Source organism: Mustela putorius, unplaced genomic scaffold, assembly GCF_011764305.1.
Source record: "Mustela putorius furo isolate JIRA1106 unplaced genomic scaffold, ASM1176430v1.1 tig00000281_pilon_pilon_pilon, whole genome shotgun sequence".
NCBI lineage: Eukaryota > Metazoa > Chordata > Mammalia > Carnivora > Mustelidae > Mustela > Mustela putorius.
Genome location: NW_025421343.1, coordinates 732,860 through 759,119, shown reverse-complemented (window position 1 = coordinate 759,119; position 26,260 = coordinate 732,860). Strand labels below are relative to the sequence as shown.

At 42.7% G+C, this 26,260-nt stretch overlaps 1 long non-coding RNA gene and 1 other non-coding gene across 18 annotated transcripts in view; one reads left to right on the top strand and one right to left on the bottom strand.

The window, feature by feature from the left end:
• Positions 1 to 26,260, top strand: part of LOC101674755 — a 111,716-nt gene that overhangs the window by 9,257 nt on the left and 76,199 nt on the right. For 8 of the 17 annotated variants that reach the window (XR_001177809.2, XR_006606433.1, XR_001177815.2 and 5 more), the window contains exons 3-5: positions 4,419 to 4,617; positions 6,304 to 6,425; positions 11,936 to 12,117. The exons of 1 other annotated variant lie outside the window; for it this stretch is intronic. This is a non-coding gene — a long non-coding RNA (uncharacterized LOC101674755). Of the gene's footprint in view, positions 1 to 4,418; positions 4,618 to 6,303; positions 6,426 to 11,935; positions 12,118 to 23,354; positions 23,423 to 26,260 lie in introns of all 17 variants that reach the window. 8 more of the 17 variants (XR_006606434.1, XR_001177818.2, XR_001177814.2 and 5 more) reach the window with 4 other exon arrangements.
• Positions 17,391 to 17,497, bottom strand: LOC123391821. Its single transcript, XR_006606537.1, has one exon. It is a non-coding gene; the product is annotated as a U6 spliceosomal RNA (small nuclear RNA).

Sequence of the window (26,260 nt, the reverse complement as noted above, 5' to 3'; positions counted from 1 at the left end):
TCATCCCCAGCCCCCTTTTGAATCCTCCTTATCTTCTTAGCCTCTAATAGTGGAGTGAGTACTCGGATCAGTCCGTGCATCCCTTCTCTGTTTACTCTCATTCCCTAGGTGTTCTCTTTCAAGACTTTAAATGCCATTTGTACTCTGACAATTCTCAAGTGTATATATCATCAGCTTGGATGTCTTCCCCTGAACTCAAGACTCTCTTATCTGACTGCCTACAGGATATCATCTCTACTTGGTTATTTAATAGCTTCTTGAGCTTAACATATTCAGCAAATTAATTTTGAAACTTCTCTCAAATGTGTACCTCTGGGAGCTACCCATTGGCTCAGGCATTTGGGCATCTGGCTCTTGCTTTCAGCTCAGGTCATGATCCCCTGGGTCATAAGATGGAGCCGTGTGTCAGGCTTCATGCTCAGTGGGGAGTTTGAGGATTCTCTCTCTCTGTCCCTTCCTCTACTGGAGCTCGCGTGCGCTCTCTCTCTCTCTCTCTTTCTCTCTCTCAAATAAATAAATAAATCTTCAAATGTGTACCTCTGCCAGTTCCTCCCCATTTTAGTTTCAGGTGTATTGAATATATGGAGGACTCACCCTTGAGTCCATTCTTTTTAAAGTTTTAATTTATTTATTTGACACAGAGAGAGAGTGAGAGAGCACAACCCAGGGGGAGCAGTAGAGGGAGAGGGAGAAGTAGACTCCCTGCTCCCTGATGCAGGGCTCAATCCCAGGACCCTGGGATCATGATCTCAGTGAAGGCAGACGCTTAATTGACTGAGCCACTGAGGTGCCCTGGCTCTGTTCTTTTTCTTACTTTCCTCATATAGTCCACTAGAAGGTCCTGTAAGTTCTACCTTAAAAAACATCCAGAGTTTGAACACTTCTTACTGCCTCACCTGCTACTTTTGGAATAGGCTTCCCTTGGCCTACCAGAGTAATCCTGTTAAGTGTCTATCAAATCGTGCCACTCCTCTGCTGAGAAGCGTTGTCTGGGTCCCGCCCATGTTAAAAATTAAAGTCCTTACAGTGATCTAGGATGCCACATAGGATCTTGAGCAGCACTCTTGAGGCTGCTCCTGACATCATCTACCACATTCCCCTTGTGCTCTGGACACTTCTGGTCTCCTTGAAGTTGCTCCAACATGCCAAGCCTTGGACTTCTGTAGTTGTATTCTTTCCTGGAATACTTCTTCCAGTTACCAGTATGGCCTCCTCCCTTACCTCCTTCAGGTTTCTGCTCTGTTGTCTAGTTTGTAAAGCATTCCTTGACTTCGCTATTTAAAGTAAAACCGTCTCCTGCTCTCTGCCTTCACCGTTCCCTTTCCCTACTTAATTTTTTTTCCATACACGTTATTACTGTTTGATGTACTATTCATTCATTATTCATATATTTATTGAGGGATGCCTACTATGTGCCACACACTGTTCTAGAGACTCTCTCTACATAGTTTGTTTATTATTGGTCACCTGCCACTGAAATGTAAATTTCATGATAGCTAGGATGTTGTTTTGCTTGTTGCTATATCACCATCTCCTAGAATAGTGCCTAGCACTTGGGAGTTGAATGAATATATTTTTAAATTAATGTATAGGGGTTATGTGCCAGATAATGAGGGGAAGATCTATATGAATACCATATTGTTTCTGCCCTCAAGTGACGCAGTCTAGAAAATGTTTTGATCTGAATAGTGCTGTGCTCTCTAACAGGATAAAGTGATACACCATTTTGGAATTGGGGAGGTAAGGACGGGTTTGCAAGGATATGGCTCTCCTTAGAGATGAAGTCCTACTTTGTCAGGCTTATTGATAATTTGTACTATTTCTGGGAGGGCAGGATTTCTGATAGCTCACGGGATTAGTGGCTTTTTGAGTTACAGTTTTTCTTTGGTCTTGTCTTACTAGAGCAGGAGTTTCTTTAAAATCCTGTTACCAGTCTTGGTTCATTCAGATACCTTCTAGGAACCCACTGTCATAGCCACGTCTTCTCAGCATGAGTGAAGGAGTTTTCTATCTTTATCTTCCTTCATATCTGAAAATTCTTTTCCAGAAACCCTGGTCACCCACATACTAGCTGTTTTGTCTTGAACCTCTCAGAAACTCAGTTTCTGTACTTGTCAAATGGAGATAATGATGAATGACACCTATCTTCTTGTAAGGATTAAATGACTAAAGACTGATTTTGAGAATGGGAAAGGGAAGAGATAGAGGACAATTTCTTTTCTTTTCTTGCGGGGAAGGGCAGAGTGAGAAGGGGAGAGAGAGAGAGAATCAAGCAGACTCCATACCTAGCACAGAGCCCAACCCAACATGGGCTTGATCTCAGGACCCTGAGATCATGACTGAGCCAAAATCAAGAGTTGGATACTTGGGGTGGGGCAAAGCCTCTGCTTTCCGCTCAGGTCATGGTCCCAGGTTCGTGGGATCGAGCCCCGCATCGGGCTCTCTGCTCAGCAGGGAGCCTGCTTCCTCCTCTTTCTCTGCCTGCCTCTCTGCCTACTTGTGATCTCTGTCTGTCAAATAAATAAATAAAATCTTAAAAAAAAAAGATTTTATTTATTTATTTGACAGATAGAGATCACAAGTAGGCAGAGAGGCAGGAGGGGCGGGGCGGGGTGGGGGGAGCAGGCTCCCTGCTGAGCAGAGAGCCTGATGCGTGGCTCGATCCCAGGACCCTGGGATTGAGCAGAGAGCCCGATGCGTGGCTCAATCCCAGGATCCTGGGATCGTGACCTGAGCCAAAGGCAGAGGCTTTAACCCACTGAGCCACCCAGGCACCTGACAATTTCTTTTTTTTAGTGAATAGTGTATATTTCTATTTTGAAAAAATTTTAAAAAGCTGCTTTAGAGTAGGAGGTTTTTAGAAAATACATCCTTGTCTTTCCACACAGATACTTACTTCTGTAGTACGAGGGCAGTAAAATACTAGAACCCCACCCCAGGCTGCCCAGTGAGCTGGTGTACCATTTTCCTTCTTTCTTTTTTTAAAGATTTTATTTATTTATTTGACAGACAGAGAGAGAGAGAGATCACAAGTAGGCAGAGCAGCAGGCAGAGAGAGAGGGGGAAGCAGGCTCCCCACTGATCATAGAGCCCAATGCGGGGCTCGATTCCAGGATCCTGAATCATGCCCTGAGCTGAAGGTAGAGGCTTAACCCACTGAGCCACCCAGATACCCCAACAACCATTTTCTTTTTTTAAAGATTTTATTTATTTATTTGACAGACAGAGATCACAAGCAGGCAGAGAGGCAGGCAGAGAGAGAGGAGGAAGCAGGCTCCCCGCTGAGCAGAGAGCCCGATGTGGGGCTCGATCCCAGGACCCCGAGACCATGACCCGAACCAAAGGCAGAGGCTTTAACCCACTGAGCCACCCAGGCGCCCCACAACAACCATTTTCTTTAAGTGAAATTGGAACTCAGGAAGTAGTATTTGAAGAGGCTCAAAGGGATTGATGATAATAATAATAGCAATAATAGTAATGGCTAACTGATGAACCAGATACTTTATGTAAATAGTCTTATTTTAATAGCATAGCAACCATGTGAAGGTTGGTTATATGAGAAATAGTGCAGTGTAGGAGTAAGGAGCATAGACTCTGGGGTCATACTTCTTGCCCCAACTTCTCAGCTTCGTCAGTAACTAGCTATGGCCTTGAATTAGAAAACTGCCTTTTTCCTTATCTATAAAATGAGGATAATAATAGTACCTGCCTCATAAGGTTGTGATGATTAAATGATGTAAGCTATGTAAAGCTTGGCACAGTGCTTGGCAGATAGAAAGTGCTTACTATGGGCTGGAGGGGAGGTGGGTGGGGGAATGGGGTAACTGGGTGGTGGGCATTAAGGGGTCACTTGTTGGAATGAGCACTGGGTGTTAAATGCAACTGATGAATCATTGGACTCTACCTCTGAAACTAGTAATATACTATATGTTAATTAATTGAATTTAAATTTAAAAAAGCCCTCCCCCCAAAAAGGGAGTGCTCACTGTGGGGTGCCTGGGTGGCTCATTCAGTTAAGTGGCTGCTTTCAGCTCAGGTCATGATCCCAGGGTCCTGGGATGGAGCCCCACATCAGGCTACTTGCTGTCAGGGAGCCTGCTTCTCTCTTGTCTGACATTTCTCCTGCTTGTGCTTGCGCATGCGCGCTCATACTTGCGCCTTCTCTGTCTCAATCTCTCTTTCTTGCTGTGTTTCAAATTAATAAAGAAATACAATCTTTTTTTTTTTTTTAAGAAAGTGCTAAGTGTCACTTAAAATAATTAAAGCAGATGGAGAAGTAGAGACTTAGAAAGAGGTAAGGTATGCCTAAGTGACATAGCAAATAAATAACAGAATAGTAATTTGCTCCTGGGCAGCAAATTCCAAGGCTCTTGTTTTTTTCTTTTCTTTTCTTTCTTTTTTTTTTTTTTTCCAAATAGGTTCTGCACCCAACATGGGACTTGAACTCACTATCCTAAGATCAAGGGTTTCATGCTGTACCAACTGAGCCAACTCTTGTTTCTTACCATTATACTGTACCACCATCATGGATTGAAGGGAAGAGATTGGACATGAACTGCACTTTGTCCAACTTGAGATGAGCATAGATCTGGAGGTTACACCTGGGCTCAGACCTACGTAAGGTTTATTTGTGATCTTAAGTATCTTATCACCATAGCATGTACTGGTTATTCTTTGAAGTGATTTTTCCCTAGATCCACTATAGAAGGATTTATAGTCTTCTGCTGAAGGGTTGAGTGTTCCCTGGCTGGGACCAGGAAATGAAGCTGAATAAACACCTGTATCTTACTGCTTTTGGACCTATGTAGGAGCTTGTCCTGTCCTTCTTGTACTTTGATTGTGTTTCCTAATACAACTGGTAATGATGAGAAGCAGAGCAGTGTATACATTGAATACTTTATGTGCCATACATTTGACATCTATTCTCTTCTTTTTTTAAAAGATATTATTTATTAATTTATTTGACAGAGAGAGAAAGAGAGCGAGAGAGAGAGAACAAAGATGGGGAGCAGCAGAGGGAGAGGGAGAAGCAGGCTCTCTCCTGAGCAGGAAGCCCAATGTGGGGCTCAGTTCCAGGACCCTGGGATCACGACCTGAGCCAAAGGCAGACGCTTAACAACCGAGCCACCCAGGTGCCCACTCGCCCTTTTCTTAAGAATTTATTTATTTATTTATTAGAAGGAGCGAGAGCACAAGCAGGGGAGCATCATCTATTCCATTCCTTAATGTAACCCTATAAGGTAGTCACTCTTACTCTATTTTATAGAAACAAAAAGATTTGGAAACATGGTTAAACTCACATAGTCAGTGCTGGGATTTGAATATGCAATTTGGCTCTCGGGTCCACATTCTTAACTGCTATACTCTACCATTTCTATTCTTTTTTTACCTGTCTAGAGCACATAGTATGAGGCAGATAGCTTAGTAGAGCCTGTCCTATTTTTCCCATTTGAGAAATGGGAGGCTTTTGACTACTGGTTTAGAAATAAGGAGACCTGTGATCTCATCAACCTTCTCACCAATTTGCCACATCCAGGACTTCAGTTTTCTCAGCCTTATTGTTCTCATTCATTAAACAAAAGGGTCACTCTAGATGGTCTGTGAGATCCCTTTTAACTCTGATGTTCCCACTGACCATTTGAAGTGAGGAGACTAATACTTGCTCAACAACTTGATTTTGGAGTGGTGGTATTTGTGAGCTTTTAAGGACCCTGCTTTGTGCAAGGGAGGATGCGAGATTTCAGGACGGTGAATATTGCCTTCCTGAAGAGGGTAGGTCTGGGCTCTTTTTGAGGCTAGTTGCCTAGGGAACCTAGCCTCCAGCCAGCAACAGTCAGGAATGCTTTGGTTGAGAGTTGGGTACAGATAACTAAAACAAGCAGCACATTTAGGTTTCACTTTCCACACTCCCCTGCATGGGTCTCCCCTCCCCGGCCCCCCCAGCTACCTTTCCCTTACAAGCTTCCAGTTGTATACACTTTCTGTATATTAGTACTTTGTTAAGAAGTTTGCTATTTAATCTTCATAGTAACCTTATGAGATAAGTACTATTCTACATTTACAGATAATGAAAGTGAGGCAAATAGAGTTAAATAGTTTGTCTGTAGTTACTCAAGTGGAAAGTGGTATCCAACCCACTGTGTTGTACCGCCTGGTTGGAACTTAAAAAAAAAAAAGCAGAGGGAGGAACTCTATTAATGATGTTTGTTTTTGTTTTTGTTTTATTTAGAATGATAGACTTGGAGTTGGAAAGGCCCTTGAGGTAATAATAGTCAATCTCCTTGTCTCCTTTCTGTCATCTAGTTGCAGGAATGCTTTCCATTATCTCCCTGACAGATGATCACCCAAGTTCTTTTTGAATGCTTTCATTGTTGGAGAGCTCATTACTTCTTGAGGAATCCCATTATATGTTGAATAGCTCTCTGGTAAGATACTAGTTTTTGTTTTGAATTTATATCTAATTGAGATGATTTCTCATCAGTTTTAGATCTGTTCTTTGGAATCATACAGGATAAATACAATTCGTCTTTCAAATTCCAGTCTTATGAGTGTTTGAACTCACTCTTCCTATTTATAAGGCATTGTGCAGTTTTCTTATAGCATCTAAACTGCTTTCAATTTGGATTGGTCTGCACAAAAGCAATCTCTGTTTTTTACTGCTTTAAAGTACAGCCTTACAGGGTGCCTGGGTGGCTCAGTGGGTTAAGCTGCTGCCTTTGGCTCAGGTCATGATCTCAGGGTCCTGGGATCGAGTCCCGCATCGGGCTCTCTGCTCAGCAGGGAGCCTGCTTCCTTTTCTCTCTGCCTGCCTCTCTGCCTACTTGTGATCGCTCTCTGTCAAATAAATAAATAAAATCTTTAAAGTACAGCCTTTCAACAACAAATACATATTTCACTTCTTACGGTTAGGCACAAAATATGGGCCCTTCCCACATCTTTGGAGAATGAATGTATAGTTAGCTGAGTCTCTACAAAAGTATATGAATCTGGAGGGTTTACAGTCTTCTACTTTTGTAATCTCTAGGACATTAGACTCAGAGCCACACGCTGTCAGAGCTCACAAAATGGCTGGAAGTTTATCCGGGCATTTGACAAAACTGCATTTACTTCATTGGGCCACTAGGTGATGAACAACTCACAAAGCCAGACTTCCAGGGATGGTTGTGTATAGGACAGTTTCTGTTTATACGTGAAAGGCCACCAGAAGTCATCTGGTTCAGCTTCATTAAAAGGTCTTTTTTGCCTGTACCCCTGGGGATAAAAATATATGTTTATAATAAAAAATTTTTAAAAAAAGGTCTTTTTTGGGGGAGGGAAGACATGTCTTGTGTAAACTTTGTCTTTTCCAGCTTTGCTCAGGTTTTAAATATTAATTTGAATAGGATGTGTCTTTCTCTGAGTGATTTTCTTAGAAAAGGGGCATGGATGGTACTTTGAAGGTCCTTATATATCCAATTGTGTGTGTACAATGTGTGTATGTATATTTTTGTAAGAGTTTATTTATTTATTTGGGAAGATTTTACTTATCCATTTTATAGAGAGAAAGGGGAAGAAATAGTGCGTGCATTCAAGTGGGGGAAGGGAGAGGGGAGGGACAAGCTGAGCACAGAGCCTGAAGTGGGGCTCAATCCCATGGTCCCAAAATCCTGACCCCAGCTAAAATCAAGAGTTGTACACTTAACTGACTGAGTCACCCAGGCGCCCCATGAGTTTATTCACAGGTAATGTCTCCATGCAGTGTGGGGCTCAAACTTACAGCCCTGACATCAAGAGTCACATATTCTACCAACTGAGCCAGCCAGGCACTCCTGAATTTTACCATAATGTAGAAATGATGTCTTGGCTGCGTTTAGGATTCTTAAATAGTAGTTCTATTCACTACAAAGTCTGTATGCAGCTTTCTGCTGTATTCAGTTTCTAGTGATACAGATGGGAAGTCCAGTGCCAGTAGAATTCTAAGTAATTACCTGTTCTTTCTCTTTGGAAGTTTGTAAATTTTTTCTGGCTTAGCATTTACTCTTGATATGCTTTAGGTGTGTGTCCTTTTTTAAAATTTTTTTATAAATAGATAAATAGATTTTATCTATTTATTTGACAGAGTGCTCACTTCGGCAACACATATGCTAAAATTGGAACGATATTTATTTGACAGAGAGACAGCAAGAGAGGGAACATAAGCAGGGGAGAGGGAGAAGGAGGCTCCCTCCTGAGCAAGGAGCCCGATGCAGGGCTTGATCCCATGACCCTGGGATTATGACCTGAGCTGAAGGTAGACGCTTAATGGCTGAGCTACCCAGGCACCCCAGGTTTGTGCCTTTTTAAAATAACTCTGCTTGGCACTTATTGAACTGTTTAGACTTAAAAATTTGTCTTGTCTTAGTTCAAGGAAGTTTTTATTGCTTTCCTTCCACCGGTTTCCAACCTGCTTCCTTTATAGATGAGGAAACCATGTCCAGAAAGGTTAAGCTACTTGCTCAAGGTCACTCAACTAGTTAATAGTGAACCTAAGCAAATAATTTGATTTCTTCTTTTTATTTAAGATTTCATTTATTTGATAGTGAGAGACACAGCGAGAAAGGGAATACAAGCAGGGGGAGTGGGAGAGGGAGAAGCAGGCCTCCCGTCGAGCAGGGAACCTGATTTGGGTCCCAGGACCCAAGGATCATCACCTGAGCTGAAGACAGACGGTTAATGACTGAGCCATTCAGGCGCCCCAATAACTTGATTTCTTTGATGAACTAGACTTTTATTGTATTGAGTATTGCTCTGTTGAGAGGCCCATCATGAAAAACGTGGACATTTTTTAGTGAGACAGGAATTTTGCTGAGGGTTCATGGGGAGCTGAAGGAGGAGGAGAAGATAAAGTTCATTATGATTAAAATGTGGCCCATTTGGGGTGCCGGGTAGCTCTGTCATTTGGGTATCTGACTCTTGGTTTTTGCTCTGGTTGAGATCTAAAGGTCATGGGATGGAGCCCAGTGTTACAGAGTTTGCTTGGGATTCTCTCCATGTCTTTTTCCCTTCCCCTCTGCCCCTCCCTCCCCCTAGGATGAAGAGATAAATAAAATCTTTAAAAAAAATGTGGCCCATTTGAAGGGCTATAAAAAATTCACAAGGTATCCCAGTCACTGGAGTTACCCCAGAGCTCTAAAACTTAATAAAGCCAGGAAGTTAATTGAACACGTGGAGAATTAGATATCTAATTGTCAGGAGCTGGACAAGCATGGTCATGCCCTGTTGTAAATATTGGAAAACATATAAATATCTGAAGGCTTGGAGACAGACATCATAAACTGTCTTATCAGTGGTCTGGTTTCTGTTTTGAGTTCCAGCCTGGGACCCTTTTCTGCTGGGAACCACCTGTTCTGGCTGTGTTGATCTTTGGACTTCCCCAGCTCTCAGTCCCTTTCAGTTTTGAAATGAAACCTACCCCAGAGGGTGAGGTCAGGTACGGAGAGGACTTTGACAGCTCACACCAGGTTGTTTTTTTCTAGAGTCTGGTATGTACTGTGAAGTCTAAGTCTCAGCGGGCTGTGATATAGACTAACTGATGGTGAATCAGCTGTTGGGTAAGGCTCAGGTAGTGCTATTTCTTTGGGTAACCAGGAAAACATGTAGACCAAATATGGTGTCTTTTATCCTTAGACAGTTGAACGTTAAAGAGTACAGTCATCAGAGATCTGGCTCTCTTTGGTTTACTGAAGAAGGAAAGGCATTGTTTCAGTGGCTTTTCTCCTCACTTTTAGAGCCTCCTTTCTTTTTAGGAAGGAGCCAAGTCCTTGGTTTCTTTATACTGCTCCAGCTTCTAAACGTTTATACTGTGCCTCCTGGAATTGCTGCTTTAATGTGAAGTGACTCCTCTAGGTACCCTTAGACACACATATCCCCCATGTGCTACCCCCACCCCCTTCACAGAATTTGGCTTCCCCTCTTCCATTTGTTATGAAACTCGTTTCCACTTATACTACAGCACTTTGCTTGGAATCTTTATAAGTGGTACTGGCTATTTATTTATTTACTTGACAGACAGAGATCACAAGTAGGCAGAGAGACAGGCAGAGAGAGAGAGGAGGAAGCAGGCTCCCCACTGAGCAGAGAGCCCGATGTGGGGCTCGATCCCAGGACCCTGAGATCATGACCTGAGCTGAAGGCAGAGGCTTAACCCACTGAGCCACCCATGCGCCTGGCTCTTTTTTTTTTTTTTTTTAACTCAGTCATACCACTTCCCCCCGATTTTATCTGACTGTCCTGCAGCCACATCCCTCAGTTTTGCAGAGCTGCTTATAGACCTTCAAATACCTTTCTCCACTGAGACTTTTACTGGGCAGCAAGGCTGCTGGATCCCTGTCCTTAGATTGGTTGACATCTGTACTCATTCTCTCATGGTGGTTTATTGTTGTTTTTTTAAAGATTTTATTTTTTATTTTTTTAAGATTATATTTATTTATTTGACACACAGGGAGAGACAGTGAGAGAGGGAATACAAGTAGGGGTAGTGAGAGAGAGAAAAGCAGGCTCCCCACTGAGCAGGGAGCCCAATGCAGGGCTCGATCCCAGGACACCAGGATCATGACCTGAGTGGAAGGCAGATGCTCAACGACTGAGCCACCCAGGCGCCCAAAGTTTTTATTTTTTAAAGTAATCTCTACACTCAATATGGGGCTCAAACTCAAAACCCCAAGATCAAGAGTTGCACGCTCTACTGACTGAACCAGCCAGGCGCCCCTCATTCTTCCATGTTTGTTTATTTTATTTTATTTTTTTTTAAAGATTTTATTTATTTATTTGACAGACAGAAATCACAAGTAGACAGAGAAGCAGGCAGAGAGAGAGGAGGAAGCAGGCTCCCTGCTGAGCAGAGAGCCCGATGCGGGACTCGATCCCAGGACCCCGAGATCATGACCTGAGCCAAAGGCAGAGGCTTTAAACACTGAGCCACCCAGGCGCCCCCATGTTTGTTTAAGACTTTGGTGTCTGACTTTTCCTCCTGGGACTCTGGCCCAGGCTAGGGGATTGGTGGTCAGGCTTGGCCTGGGTTTAGTGATTCAGGGTCTAGGGATTCAGTTCAGGCTTGGCCTTGGTCTAGTAGACCATAGAATTAGGGAGCTTTGTGTTAATATCTTAGATGTGGGGAGATGGGAAGCCTTAAGATCTGAACACTAAGACAATTGGAGGTGAAAGGGACAGAAAATTTGGCATCTGAAGCAAATTTTGTAGGCTCCCATTTAAAAAATTAAGAGTTTTTTTAAGAACAGTTTTAGGTTCACAGCTAAATTGAGGGAAAGATAAAAAGAATCCTATTATTATTATATTTAGGTAAGCTTTGTGCCCATGGTGGGGCTCAAACTCATGACCCTGAAGTCAAGAATCACATGCTTTAGCAATTGAGCCAGGCAGGTGCCCTGAAAAATTGATCACTTTTTGAAAAATTGATCTTTTTGAAGAATTGATCTTTATTTTATAGGGAATATGGTAATATAATCTAAAAGAATTAAAATCTGTAGATATTTTGAATTCTCCTGCTCCCCCTGTTATTTTTATATTTCTTGGAGGTGGTAACCTGTTAGTGTTTGGAATTTGTACATACCGGACTTTTTTCTGTTTACATGTATATGTGTGAAACCAGAAAAGTATTATTTTTGTGTCTTATTTATACAAATGGGGTCACATTTTATGGATCACTTTGGTATTTCTCTGATTCAGTAAGGTGCCATGACAGTATTTCATGTTGGTACAAGAAGATACTTCTCATTGATTTTGGCTACTATATAATATTTTATAGTATAGGCAGATATGCTATATTCAGTTATTTTCCTATTGAGAGACATTAAGGTATTTCCATTTTTTTGTTGTTATGAACGATTCTTACTGTGTTTTAAGTATCAGTGTTCTTTTCTTAGGCCTTTTGTCTTCTTTTCTCATGCTGCTCTTCTAGGTGATCTCAACCTTTCTGACAGCTCCACTTAACCGTCTACATATGGATGATGCCCAGCTCTGTCTGCAGACCAGTGTCCAGCTGCTCACGTGGCCGGCATCACAGGGATATTGTGCACACTCACCACCATGTGGCCTCCTGCTCCTCCTTACTTGCTGCCTCACCTGGTGTCCTGTCACATGGTAAACACCACGCAGTTATTAGGCCCAAAAGACTTCCCTTCCCCTCCCACAGCCAACAACCAGCGTGTCCCTGGGACTTTTCCTCCCTAGTATTTCTTGGATCCAGTTGCTTTCTTTTCTTCTTCATTGCCACTATTTTGTACCTTAGTTTTATGGATTTACAAAACAAGAGTACTTGTGAGTATTAAATAAATTAGTAACACGTAAAATGCTTAGAAAAATAGATCAACTCCCCGTAAGTGCCATGTGAATGTTGTTACCATCATCACATTGTCGTTGTGGGGTTCTTCTCATCTTAGTGTACATAATACCTTTTCGTCTCTACCTCCAGTCTTGATTTTATCCTTCCCCACCTCCATTCCACTCTGCACAATGCAGCCAGAGTGATCTTTATAATATATATGAATGTTCATGGTTTACATTTCTTGCTTAAAAAACTTCCATGATCTTGCTTTTACATGATTTGTCACCCCCATCTAGAATGCTTTTCCCCTTGATCTTTGACTGACAGTTTTTTTTAGGGGTTTGTTGTAGTTCTTGTTGTTTTATTTTGTTTTGAGATACATGTTTTAATCTACTTTTATTTTTTATTTTTATTTTTTCTAAAGATGTTGTTTATTTGACAGAGAGCACAAGCAGGGGGAGCTGCAGTGGGAGAGGGAGAAGCAGACTCCCCACTGAACAGGGAGCCTAATGAGGGGCTTGATCCCAGGACTCTGGGATCATGAGTTGAGCCAAACTGATTGGCTTAACTGATTGAGCCACCCAGGCACCCTGAGATACTAGTTTTTAAATGTCATGTCCTCAGAGAGGCCTTCCCCTGACCACTTAATTATTCCAAAGTAGCCACCCATATCTTTTCTCTTACATCACCTATTTTAATTCTTTCCATAGCACTTAATATGTGATTTTTTCTAGTTTATTCATGTATTTGTTTATATAGTCCCTTTCAATTAATATGTATGTATGTACGTATGTATGTATGTGTTTTTTTAAATTTTTTATTTTTTATAAACATATATTTTTATCCCCAGGGGTACAGGTCTGTGAATCGCCAGGTTTACACACTTCACAGCACTCACCAAAGCACATACCCTCCCCAATGTCCATAACCCCATCCCCCTTCTCCCAACCCCCCTCCCCCCAGCAACCCTCAGTTTGTTTTGTGAGATTAAGAGTCACTTATGGCTTGTCTCCCTCCCAATCCCATCTTGTTTCATTGATTCTTCTCCTACCCACTTAAGCCCCCATGTTGCATCACCACTTCCTCATATCAGGGAGATCATATGATAGTTGTCTTTCTCCGCTTGACTTATTTCGCTAAGCATGATACACTCTAGTTCCATCCATGTTGTCGCAAATGGCAAGATTTCATTTCTTTTGATGGCTGCATAGTATTCCATTGTGTATATATACCACATCTTCTTGATCCATTCATCTGTTGATGGACATCTAGGTTCTTTCCATAGTTTGGCTATTGTGGACATTGCTGCTATAAAGATTCGGGTGCACGTGCCCCTTTGGATCACCACGTTTGTATCTTTAGGGTAAATACCCAGTAGCACAATTGCTGGGTCATAGGGCAGTTCTATTTTCAACATTTTGAGGAACCTCCATGCTGTTTTCCAGAGTGGTTGCACCAGCTTGCATTCCCACCAACAGTGTAGGAGGGTTCCCCTTTCTCCGCATCCTCGCCAGCATCTATCATTTCCTGACTTGTTGATTTTAGCCATTCTGACTGGTGTGAGGTGATTTCTCATTGTGGTTTTGATTTGTATTTCCCTGATGCCGAGTGATATGGAGCACTTTTTCATGTGTCTGTTGGCCATCTGGATGTCTTCTTTGCAGAAATGTCTGTTCATGTCCTCTGCCCATTTCTTGATTGGATTATTTGTTCTTTGGGTGTTGAGTTTGCTAAGTTCTTTATAGATTTTGGACACTAGTCCTTTATCTGATATGTCGTTTGCAAATATCTTCTCCCATTCTGTCAGTTGTCTTTTGATTTTGTTAACTGTTTCCTTTGCTGTGCAAAAGCTTTTGATCTTAATGAAATCCCGATAGTTCATTTTTGCCCTTGCTTCCCTTGCCTTTGATGATGTTCCTAGGAAGATGTTGCTGCGGCTGAGGTCGAAGAGGTTGCTGCCTGTGTTCTCCTCAAGGATTTTGATGGATTCCTTTCTCACATTGAGGTCCTTCATCCATTTTGAGTCTATTTTTGTGTGTGGTGTAAGGAAATGGTCCAATTTCATTTTTCTGCATGTGGCTGTCCAATTTTCCCAACACTTTATTGAAGAGGCTGTCTTTTTTCCATTGGACATTCTTTCCTGCTTTGTCGAAGATTAGTTGACCATAGAGTTGAGGGTCTATTTCTGGGCTCTCTTGTATGTGTGTTTTTTTTTTAAAGATTTTATTTATTTATTTGACAAAGATCGCAAGTAGATGGAGAGGCAGGCAGAGAGAGAGAGATAGAGGGAAGCGGGCTCCCTGCTGAGCAGAGAGCCCGATGCGGGACTCGAACCCAGGACCCTGAGATCATGACCTGAGCCGAAGGCAGTGGCTTAATCCACTGAGCCACCCAGGCGCCCCTGTATTTGTTTTTTTTTAAAGTAGGCTGCATGCCCAGTCTCAGATCAAGGGTTGCATGCTTTACTGACTGAGCCAGCCAGGCACCCTGGTCTCCTTCAGTTAGAATTAAATTCTCTGAGAACAGGAAGGAATGTTGTCTGTTTTATTCACTCTTACATTTCTTGTATGTGTAACAGTGTCTGGTACATTGTAGGCACTCAGTGAATACTTGTGAATTATAAAATGGTTTCATACATATTATGAAGCCCTTTTTGGTCTCTCCAGCATCTTCTGCTTCAGGACACCCTCTGCTTTGGCCTCTCCACTCCCCAGCTCATCCCATCTCTTCAGATGTGTTTTCTTGCTGCAGGACCTTTGCAAATGCTGTTCCCTCTACTTAGAACACTTTTCCTCAAGTGCCAATCCTCTGCCTGGGTATCTCCCTCCTATTTATCCTTCATGTTTCAGCTTAGGTCTAACTTCACTTGACTGCCCTTCTTAGTCTTACAGTTCTACATGCGTTACCTTTAATTATACATACCGTAGTTATTTGTCTGTCTCCCTCACTATATGGTAAGTTTTGTTGAGCAAAGACATACGTCTTATTCACCATGTATTCTTCATTGTAACTGCTGTGGGCTAGAAGCATCTCTTGAGGTGGGGTGCTGTATAGGAGTACCCAGAGTACCCGTCGAGGGCTAAGAAGGTACGCCTTTGAATGTCAGGGTAAGGTCTGGTCATTTAGCCCTGGCTCATTGTCATTCTCCTTATTCCATCTTTGGTGATCCCAGTGTTTACCTGGATGAACTATCTAACATGCTTGAGATGAATCATCTAAAACACTTGTCTTTCTCTGAGACATATTCATAAAAATCAGTATACCTGGCAGAAGACTTGCCCAGGAATGGGACATGAGTGGTTAAGGATAAAAGTTGCGGATCTGGGTAGGCAGAATATTTACTCTGAGTGGCTGATGGCAGTATAACTGAGAGTGGAGTGCACTTCTATTCAAGGAAGGAAGCAAAAGGCCTTAGGGATAAGGTGAGGCAAAGATGAAACAGGAAACTGAATCATTAATTCAGAAACCTAGAGAATCAGGATAATGGGTGGAGTGTAAGAATGGAAGGGCAAGCAGTTCACGATTAAGGCCATAAATAATCTTGGGGATTACTTAAATCATCTTTTGGCATTCTTACCTCTTTAGTGTGGAACCAGCTTTTGGATTAGAAGGAGGATCAGGTAGTTGACATACAAAGGTTGGAAATAGATTGCTTATTACTTTGTATTTTATGTGTTAATTATCTGAAAGTCAGATCCTCAGAAATCCTACTGTACCTTTTCCCCACACTTCAGTTTCTGCTCATTTTTAAATATACTAGGTTTAACTAGCTAATCTTTGGAAAAGTTTCCTATAGCAATCCGTCCTGGTGCTCCCCTTAGGTAGGCTGAGGATACTCCATTCAGGTAGGGTGAGCACTCCTTCAGACTGTACCTCCTCCCATCAGACCATGCCTAGGAGCTGGCCTCAGCAGCCTCAGGAGTTCAGGACTCTGCCTAGCCTGAATCTGTGGATTTCTGTCTGAATTTTGGGGAGGGGCATGAAAGTGTAAAATATAGGATGGGATTCTGTTAGTGAGGCGTGGTAGAAGTAGTGGAAGACTGGCTGGGTGTGCATAGATGTAGGATCTGAAGGGGTATAGGCGGTGGTTTTCAAAGTCACTGACCTGGAATGGTCGTTGAGTTTATGGCAGTGTTAGGTGCTCTGATGTGCCAAGTGGAGAATCTTGGTGAGTGGTGCCTGCCATTAGCCCTTTGGGGTGTTCTATATGTTTTCTGTGTGGCCTGAAGGTCTGCTGCAGACTGGTAGCTGGCTTCATGGTGGTTGCTTGGTGAGGGGTAGTCATGGGGATAGGAACAGTACTTACTGTATGTTTTCTTTGAAGATTATGTGCACATCCTGGGCAGTCTAAGGCCAGTCACCTTGCCTCTGTGAGGCAAGGCATCTATCTGCACTCTCCTCCTAGGGTTTTGCTGGGAAAAGCAGACTAAGAGAGCCAGAGTTCTTGGCCATAGTTAGTGATTCCCTCGAGAATGCTCCCTGTCTTTGACTCCTCTGTTCTCTAAGCCTTATGCTCTGATGTTCTGCCTTCTATTTGCTGCTTTGGTACCTTCGAATTTTTCTTTCTTTCTTTTTTAAAAGATTTTTATTTATTTGACAGACAGAGATCACAAGTATGCAGAGAGGCAGGCAAAGAGAGAGGGGGAAGCAGGCTCCCTGCCAAGCAGAGAGCCTGATGTGGGGCTCGATCCCAGGACCCTGGGATCATGACCTGAGCCGAAGGCAGAGGCTAAACCCACTGAGCCACCCAGGTGCCCTTGATTTGTTTTTTAAATAGAAACATCAGGACAAGTGGGTGGCTCAGTGGGTTTAAGCCTCTGCCTTGGGCTCAGGTCATGATCTCAGGATCCTGGAATTGAGTCCCGCATCGGGCTCTCTGCTTGGCAGGGAGCCTGCTTCCTTCTCTCTCTCTCTCTGCCTGCCTCTCTGCCTAGTTGTGATCTCTCTCTGTCAAATAAATAAGTAAAATTCTAAAAAAATAAAATAGAAACATCACTTTTAATGACCAGTTAGGGCCACAGCAGACACCTTCCAGAATAGAAGTAAGACAGTCCCAAGACAATGGAGTGTAAAATCGTTTCAGATAGCTAAAAATATGGACCGCTTTACGAATTTGTGTGTCATCCTTGTGCAAGGGCCATGCTAACCCTCTCTGTATTGTTCCAGTTTTAGTATGTGTACTGCTGAAGCAAGCACAGGAATCTGTATTTTGATTGCCTCCCAGATGACTCTGACTACAGTCATCATCTGCAGACCATATTTGGATAAACTGACAGAAGATTCCACTGACCTCCTATCTCTAAAGGGGAAGAAAGGGGATTTGAACACTTTACTTGGATCTAAAGGTTCTAGGAAACCCAGTCTGTCATCCAGTGGGAATAATGGATAACTGCATGTACTGGCACCTCATCTTCTCATTGCCACAGTAGATGGCAGAGCCAGATGAGGTGGACAAGGGCTTCATGACTAAGCCGTAGCTCTAGGATTTATAGGAAGCTTTGACTTTGGACTCAGAAAACAGGATAGAACATGGACCCTGAAGGCTACCGGTCGCATGGCAGATTTTCTCAAGGGTGCCTCTCTTTTCCTGTGTACGTTGACCCTGTCCTAGTGCAGGTTTTCTTTATTTGGTTCCCAAGCTGTCTTCACTCCCTGTTGTTGCTATTGTATACACACAGCTGCTGCTATCCTTCTATAAGAACCTTGTCTTTCCTTTTCAAGTCCTCTGTTAAATTCCTGTTACCTATAGGATCAAGTCCAAATGTCTTGGGTTATAATAAACGGCCTTACACAATTTGGCCCAAATTATGGCCTATAAGAATCGAGGACAATCTGGTCCCTGCCTTTTTCTTAAGTCTTATCCCAAGCCCTTCTCTCATCTCCTGGGCACCCTTATATATTCATAGTTCCTTGATCTCTTCTTCTGCTCTCTGGTTTCAGAGCCTTTGTAGTGCTATAGCCTCTGCCTAAGGCTATAGCTTTTACCCTACTCTTTACCTCATTAACTACCCTTTACTTTTAAGTGTCAGTTAAACATTATCTCCTCTTATTTTTTTTTTTTTAAAGATTATTTATTTATTTGACACAGAGAGAGAGAGAGAGAGAGAGAGGCACAAGAAGTCAGAGCAGCAGGCAAAGGGAGAAGCAGGCTCCCTGCTGAGCAGGGATCCCGATGTGGGGATCAGTTCCAGGACCCTGGGATCATAACCTGAGCTGAAGGCAGATGCTTAACCGACTGAGCCCCCCAGGCGTCCCCACATTATCTCCTTTTAGAAGTTTTTCTGGCCATTCTATACAAAGCAACTCAATGTTACTTTTTATTTTTATACCTCATTTACTTCATTAGACCACTTACTGCTTTTTACTAGTTTGTCTTTCTCTCCTATTAGATTATAAATTCCATGAAGGTAGGGACCTTCTTGCTCATGGTTGTATCTTCAGTGCTTAGAGGTACTTGGGAAGTACTTGTTGACTATAAATTACTTTTCACCTTCTTGTCAGTAGCTGTGTGGGTGCTTTGTGGCACTGCACAACTCTCATCCTTTGCATGGATTGTTGCCTCTGCTGAAGGCACCGTTTCTCTCATTACCTGGTCAGAATTTTTTCTTGTCCTTTTCCACTTCTCTAAGCAAGTCTTTGACTTCCCCAGGCAGTGCTAGTTCAATAGAGACAGCTCTTTGGTTCTCTCAAGTGGATTTCCCTGTGTTGATTTCATCTGCATAAGAGATAGATGGTATTGCCCTGGGTTTGTAGATGATGAACCAGAAGCTCTGAGCAGTGGATTAACTTGGAAATGGCAGAACTGAGATTCCAGCCCCATTGTATGCATAGAGCCCTCACTCATTCTACCTTGCTGTGATCTAAAAGAAACCAAATAGTAGACTGAGAGACACTGAAGTGAAAGAGATGTTTTTTGTTTTTTAATTGAGTAATGAAACTGTGTGTGTGGGGAGTGGTGGTGGGGGGTTTATTTGTCTTACACTTTTTCAGAGTTAAATCCAGTAAAAGGTTTACTATTAAGAAGCAATTTATAAGGATGATGGAGTAAAGGGTGACCAGAATATTCAGAGGGCAATGTGTGTTCTTTTTCTTTTTCTTTTCTTTAAGATTTTATTTATATACTTGAGAGAGAGAGAGCATGAGAGGAGAGAGGGTCAGGGGGAGTAGCAGACTCCCTGCTGACCAGGGGGCCCGATGCGGGACTGGATCCTGGGACTCCAGGAGCATGACCTGAGCTAAAGGCAGTCACTCAACCAACTAAGCCACCCAGACGCCTCTCCTGTGTTTTCTTGATCATCTTTGGTGACAAACAGTCAACGTATACCCTAGTAGAAATAAGTCAAGGTGAAACACTATTAAATTCAAACCAAAGCAAGTATCAGTGGTCATTAATAGTTGCTTGGAGGATATATAAAGAGTTAAATATGAATATTTTTGTTAAGGGAGAAAGATATGCAAAATTGGTATGCATAGTCTTTAACACATTTTGCTTAAAAATACATCTTAGTATATATTGTTAAGATACTAGTTGAAGGGGCACCTGGGTGGCTCAGTGGGTTAAAGCTTCTGCCTTCGGCTCAGGTCATGATCTCAGGGTCCTGGGATCGAGCCCTGCATCGGGCTCTCTGCCAACAGAGAGCTTGCTTCCTCCTCTCTCTCTCTCTGCCTGCCTCTCTGCCTGCTTGTGATCTCTGTCTGTCAAAAAAAAAAAGATACTAGTTGAATAGGGCGCATGAGCGGCTCAGTGGGTTAAAGTGTCTGCCTTTGGTTCAGGTCATGATCCCAGGGTCCTGGGATCGAGCCCTGCATTGGGCTCTCTGCTCGGGGGGAGCCTGCTTCCCTCTCACTCTCTGCTTGCCTCTCGTCCTACTTGTGATCTCTGTCTGTCAAATAAATAAATAAACTTTTTGAAAAAAAGAAAAAGATACTAGATGAATAGGGATGCGTTGGTGCCTTAGTTGGTTAAGTGTCTGCCTTTGGTTTGAGTCATGATTCCAGGGTTCTGGGATTGAGTACCACATTGGGCTCCCTGCTCAGTGGGGAGCCTGCTTCTCCCTCTGCCTGCTGCTCCCCCTGCTTATTTTCTCTCTCTGACAAATAAATAAAATCTTTAAAACAAAAATACTAGTTGAATAAGTTGTAGTGGATATTGCCATATTATGTAGTGTTAAAAAGAATGAGACAGGGGCACCTGGGTGGCTCAGTGGGTTAAAGCCTCTGCCTTCAGCTCAGGTCATGATCCTAGGGTCCTGGGATCGAGCCCCACATCGGGCTCTCTGCTCCGCAGGGAGCCTGCTTCCTCCTCTCTCTCTGCCTACTCATGATCTCTGTCACGTAAATAAATAAAATCTTAAAAAAAAAAAAAAAAAAAAGAATGAGACATACAGGCACATACACACTCACACCCTGATATGGAACAATCTCTGAGATCCATTATTAAGGCAAAGTGCAGAATAATATTTGTGGCATGCTAGTATTAGTATTTGTGTGCAGAAGGGGAGGATTCTGTCTACCTATTATACTCAGATTACCTCTTCTTTGTTTTGTTTTGGTTTTTTGTTTTATTTTTAAAGATTTATTTGAGAGAGAGAATGTATATGTGTGCGAGACAGAAAGTGGGGGGAGGAGCAGAAGGAAAGGGAAAGGGAAAGAATCTCTAGCAGACTCCCCACTGAGCACACACAGCCCAATGTGGGGGCTCACGGTTTTATTTATATACTTGAGAGAGAGAGAGCATGTATACGTTGACTGTTTGTCACCAAAGATGATCAAGAAAACACAGGCTCACGACCCTGAGATTATGGCCTGAACCGAAATCAAGAGTTGGATGCTCAACTGACAACCAGCCAAATATCCCAAGTTTTATAAACTTTTTAAGTACTTTGCTTTACCCTCTAAATGTGTTCCTGAAAAGTTGAATGTTTGTGTGTGTGTGTGTGTGTGTACGTGTGTGTTAACAGGAATTGGCTGGAGAGGTATTAAGTTATATCTCTCTAAACTTCACAGAAAAGAGGAAAAAGGAAGATCCTTTCTGTCTAGTGAATGATCCCTAATTTAATGTATTTTGATTTTGGTAAATGACATTTTTCTTGAAGTGAAACACATTTCTACTGAGAATAGAACAAAAGGGAGAATGTGTTTGAAATTGAAGATACCCGTGTGTGTCAGGATACCCCATTATTTGTTTATCCAGAAATCTTGGAGCCCCCATTTATAACATTTTTCCTGTGTGTTGATTTTGTTTTTCCAAATGGAGTAAATTCTTTTTTTTTTTTTTTTAAGATTTTATTTATTTATTTGACAGAGAGAAAGAAATCACAAGTAGGCAGAGAAGCAGGCAGAGAGAGGGGGAAGCAGGCTCCCTGCTGAGTGGAGAGCCCGATGTAGGGCTCCATCCCAGGACCCTGGGATCATGACCTGAGTTGAAGGCAGAGGCTTTAACCCACTGAGCCACCCAGGCACCCCTGAAGTAAATTCTTGAAGGTGGGAGGCATATCTCATGATTATATCTTATAGTGACAAGCATAATAGAAGTTGCTCAGTAGCCCCTTGGGCACCTGGGTGGCTCAGTCGTTAAGTGTCTGCCTTCAGCTCAGGTCAGAGCCCTGGGATTGAGCCCCGCATTGGGCTCCCTCCTCAGCGGGGAGCCTGCTTCTCCCTCTCCTACTCCCTTGCCTGTGTTCCCTCTCTCTCTCTCTGTCTCTGTCAAAAAATAAATAAAATCTTAAAAAAAAAAAAAAGTTGCTCAGTAGCTACATATTCAAGGAAGAGAAGAGAGAGGTGGAGAGAGAAAGAGCCACTTCTGTCAAAGAGATGATTGCTTTTGGATTTTCTCTGACTCATCTTTTCTCTTTACTAGTAAAGAATTTCTTCCAGTTGTACTAAGTGTGTTGGAGGATTTTGGGGGTGTGTCTGTGTATGTATTGGAAAGATGTTCCTTGCTGAATGCCCAGGAAGGAGCAGAAGCTGGAATGGGGCATGAAGGCTGTTGACCTAATGGTGTGTAATGAGACTTCTGTGTTGCAGCCTGAGGAGAATCTCAGATTGTCTTACCTGTTCTAAATTCAAGCTTGGGTATTCACCTGTCAGCAGGGCAACTGGACCTGTATGTTCCATAGACTTCCTAAATTTAGTAGCAACACGGTAAGAAAGTTTGGTTAAAGTGATTTGTTATTTTTGGTGAGAGTATATGAAAACTCTTAACACCAGGACTTGTGTATTATTGGTATCCAAGAGGTGACAGAGAGTATGTGAGATATATTTTGAAACTGTTAAGTCCTTCCTTAGATCCCCTGCTTCTCACGTGCCTCCTATTCTTAGCTAAACAGGGGATAGCAACATGGATTCCACATTTGGGAAGTTGCCAATTCCTCGTTGGTGGCTTTATGCTCAGGCAGAAGGTGTAATAGGCTTCTGCATATATGACAGCAAATATATCTGGACCCTGTCTGTCAGGTTACTCAAAATCTTACCCCAGACTGAAAATGTCACCTTGGGCAACATTCTTGGTAGGGACCTAGGTTTGAGAATCTTAGTGGGGAAGACTGTGAATCTCTAGGGTAGTCATGCAAGGTGGTGAGTGTATGGGATTGGACAGGAGTTTAACTTAGCCAGGATAGCTTGATGGATGTAGCTATGGAGGAAGGGATAAAGTAAGGAGTAAAACGGTCTCAGCTCCTTGTAATGTTCTGCTCCTAGGAAGATATAGGCACTGTGTGCCAGGGGCAGAGCTCTGGCCTGTCACTCCGCTTTGAGAGTCAGTCTTACCCCTGGCTGCCCTACAAGGCATTTGGAGTTCAGTAGGAGATGGAACAGGGAATCTGAATCAGAAAGACCTTGCTTCAAATCTTTTTTTTTTTTTTTTTTAAGATTTTATTTTATTCATTTGGTTGCGGGGGGGAGCACAAGCAGAGGGAGAGGCAGAAAAAGAGGGAGAAGCAGACTCCCTGCCAAGCCAAGAGCCTGAAATGGGACTCAATCCCAGAACCTGGAGATCATGACCCGAGCCAAAGGCAGATGCCTGCGTGCCCTAACCTTACTTCAAATATTACAGATCTGCAGGAAGGAAGTGTGTGTCCCAGGACTTGTTTTCTGTGTGCTGAAATAAGGACTGCCATCCAGGTGTGTGGAGGTTTCCCTCCATCCTTCTTATGCCCCTTCAACTTGCTTCCATCTTAAGCTTTCATCCTTTTCACCCTATCATTGGCATGGCATCTAGAAAGAGGAGGGGGAAGGGTGAGAAGGAAAGGGAGAGTTAGGGCTGAACAGAGAGCCCAATGCGGGGCTCGATCCCAGGACCCCAAGATTATGACCTGAGCTGAAGGCAGAGGCTTAACCCACTGAGCCACCCAGGTACCCCTAAATTATATTTCAATATGTGGATGTACCATAATGCTTTTTATTTTTCTTGTAGGGGTAGGTGGATTTGTGATTCTTAAATCCTTTCTGAACAAAGTGTAGGGGGTGCTTGTGTGGCTCACTTGGTTGGGCATCTGACTTTTGATTTCAGCTCAAGTCATGATCTTGGGGTGTGGAGCCTGCTTAGGATTTTCTCTCCCTCTCCCTCAGCCCCTCCCTCCTCCAATAAATAAATAAATGAAAGTATAGGTGTGGGGAGAAGAATGAGTAGAGTTGGAGAACAAATAAAGGCTGCCCATACCACTTGTCTGGCAGTCAGCCTGGACCCTTGGTTGGTGTTATCAAGTTCTTTCTGTGTTGTTCCTCCATCCCAATTTAAAGCATAAGCATATATAAACATGTAATTTCATATGAAAGGAATCATACCTTAATACTGTTTTTCTTCTTTATACCATTTTGTAATCTTTTTTCACCTTTTTCCCCACTTTATTGAGATATAATTGGCATATAACATCGTGTAAGTTTAGGGTGTACAATATGATGATTTGAAACATATATATTTTTAAGTTATTATCATAATATGGTTAACACTTCCATCACCTGACATAGTTCCCTGTTTTCTGTGTGTGTGGTGAGAATCTTTTCTCATTTTATAATTTGTTATAGACACCTTATTATGTAAATAAATGTAGAATAAATGGCTAAATTATATTTCTTTTCTTTTTTTTTTTTTTAAAGATTTTATTTATTTATTTGATAGAGGTCACAGTAGGCGGAGAGGCAGGCAAAGAGAGAGAAGGGAGAAGCAGGCTCCCGCTGAACGGAGAGCCCAATGCGGGGCTTGATCCCAGGACCCCAAGATTATGACCTGAGCTGAAGGCAGAGGCTTAACCCACTGAGCCACCCAGGTACCCCTAAATTATATTTCAATATGTGGATGTACCATAATGCTTTTTATTTTTCTTTTCTTTTTTAATTTTTTTAAAGATTTTATTTATTTATTTGACAGACAGAGATCACAAGCAGGCAGAGAGAGAGGAGGAAGCAGGCTCCCGAGCAGAGAGCCCGAAGTAGGGCTCGATCCCAGGACCCTGGGATCATGACCTGAGCCGAAAGCAGAGGCTTTAACCCACTGAGCCACTTAGGTGCCCCTTCTTTTTATTTTTTAATATTTAATCTGTTTATTTTATCTGTTATCTATGGGACCTTCCCTGACTCCCTTACTTAGAATTGTAGCAAACCCCCTTTCTTTCCTATCTCCCTTTTCTCCTTTTTCTCTGTAACGTTTAATACTGCTTGATACACTGTATACTTTTATTTGTTTATTGCCCAACACCTTCCATTAGAATATAAGCTCCATGAAGACAGAGACTTTTTTTTTTAAAGATTTTATTTATTTATTTGTCAGAGAGAGAGAGAGCGAGAGGGAGCACAAGCAGACAGAGTGGAAGGCAGAGTCAGAGGGAGAAGCAGGCTCCCTGCGGAGCAAGGAGCCCAATGTGGGACTCGATCCCAGGACGCTGGGATCATGGCCTGAGCCGAAGGCAGCTGCTTAACCAACTGAGCCACCCAGGCATCCCAAGACAGAGACTTTTTTCTTCTTCTTTTTTTTATTCACTGCTTTCTGTTACATAGGACAGTTCCTGGCACACAGTTGGTATTCAGTAAATATTTGTTGAATGAATGAATTTGTTGGACTTCCGCTGTGTTTGTTGGACTTTTTATTTGCAGTATTTTTTTTTTTTTTTTTTTTTTAGTAATCTCTGCACCTTTTGTGGGGCTCAGACTCAGGACCCTGAGATAAGAGTTGCACACTCTATTGACTGAGCCAGCCAGGTGCTCCTATTTGCTGTATTTTTGTTGTTATATACATGCTGTGATAAATGCCCTGTATGTAATCTTTGTACACTTGTCTACTTATCTTAGGATAAATTCTTTTTTTTTTTTTTTTAAAGATTTTATTTATTTATTTGATAGAGAGTGAGAGAGAGAATGAGAGGGGAGAAGGTCAGAGGGAGAAGCAGACTCCTCATGGAGCTGGGAGCCCAATGCGGGACTCGATTTCAGGATTCCGGGATCGTGACCTGAGCGGAAGGCAGTTGCTTAACCTGTAAGGGCCTATTTAGCCGGAGTGGCCCCACCTCGATTGAATAGCCATTTTGTTGTTCATGCAGTAAAACTTAAACTGACCCTGCCTCCCCCCCAACCAGTCCCAGGTAACAAGCCCAAATACAAGGGTGGGTCAGATCAGGTAGAGTTAACAGCCCAAATGCAGGGATGAGCCGGGTCAGGTGGAGACATCCAATCAGTGGGGCGCGCATACTGTCTCCCTAGCTACCAAGGAGTGTGGGCCCCACCTTTTAAAGGGCTCCAGTTCTGACCAAGGTGATAGGCTAGTTCAAACAGCTACTATGGGGTGAATTGTAATTCAATTGGCCACCCGTGTGTGACCTAGCATGACTGTGCAGCTTTCTCTGTGTGTTGCAATCTCATTGGCCACCTGTGTGTGGCCAGGCCCAACCACATGGCCTTTGCTCTATAAAAGTTAGTCTGTAAGGCAGGGAGGGGTTGCCCTCTCTGTAAGAGACGGCCCTGAACGGT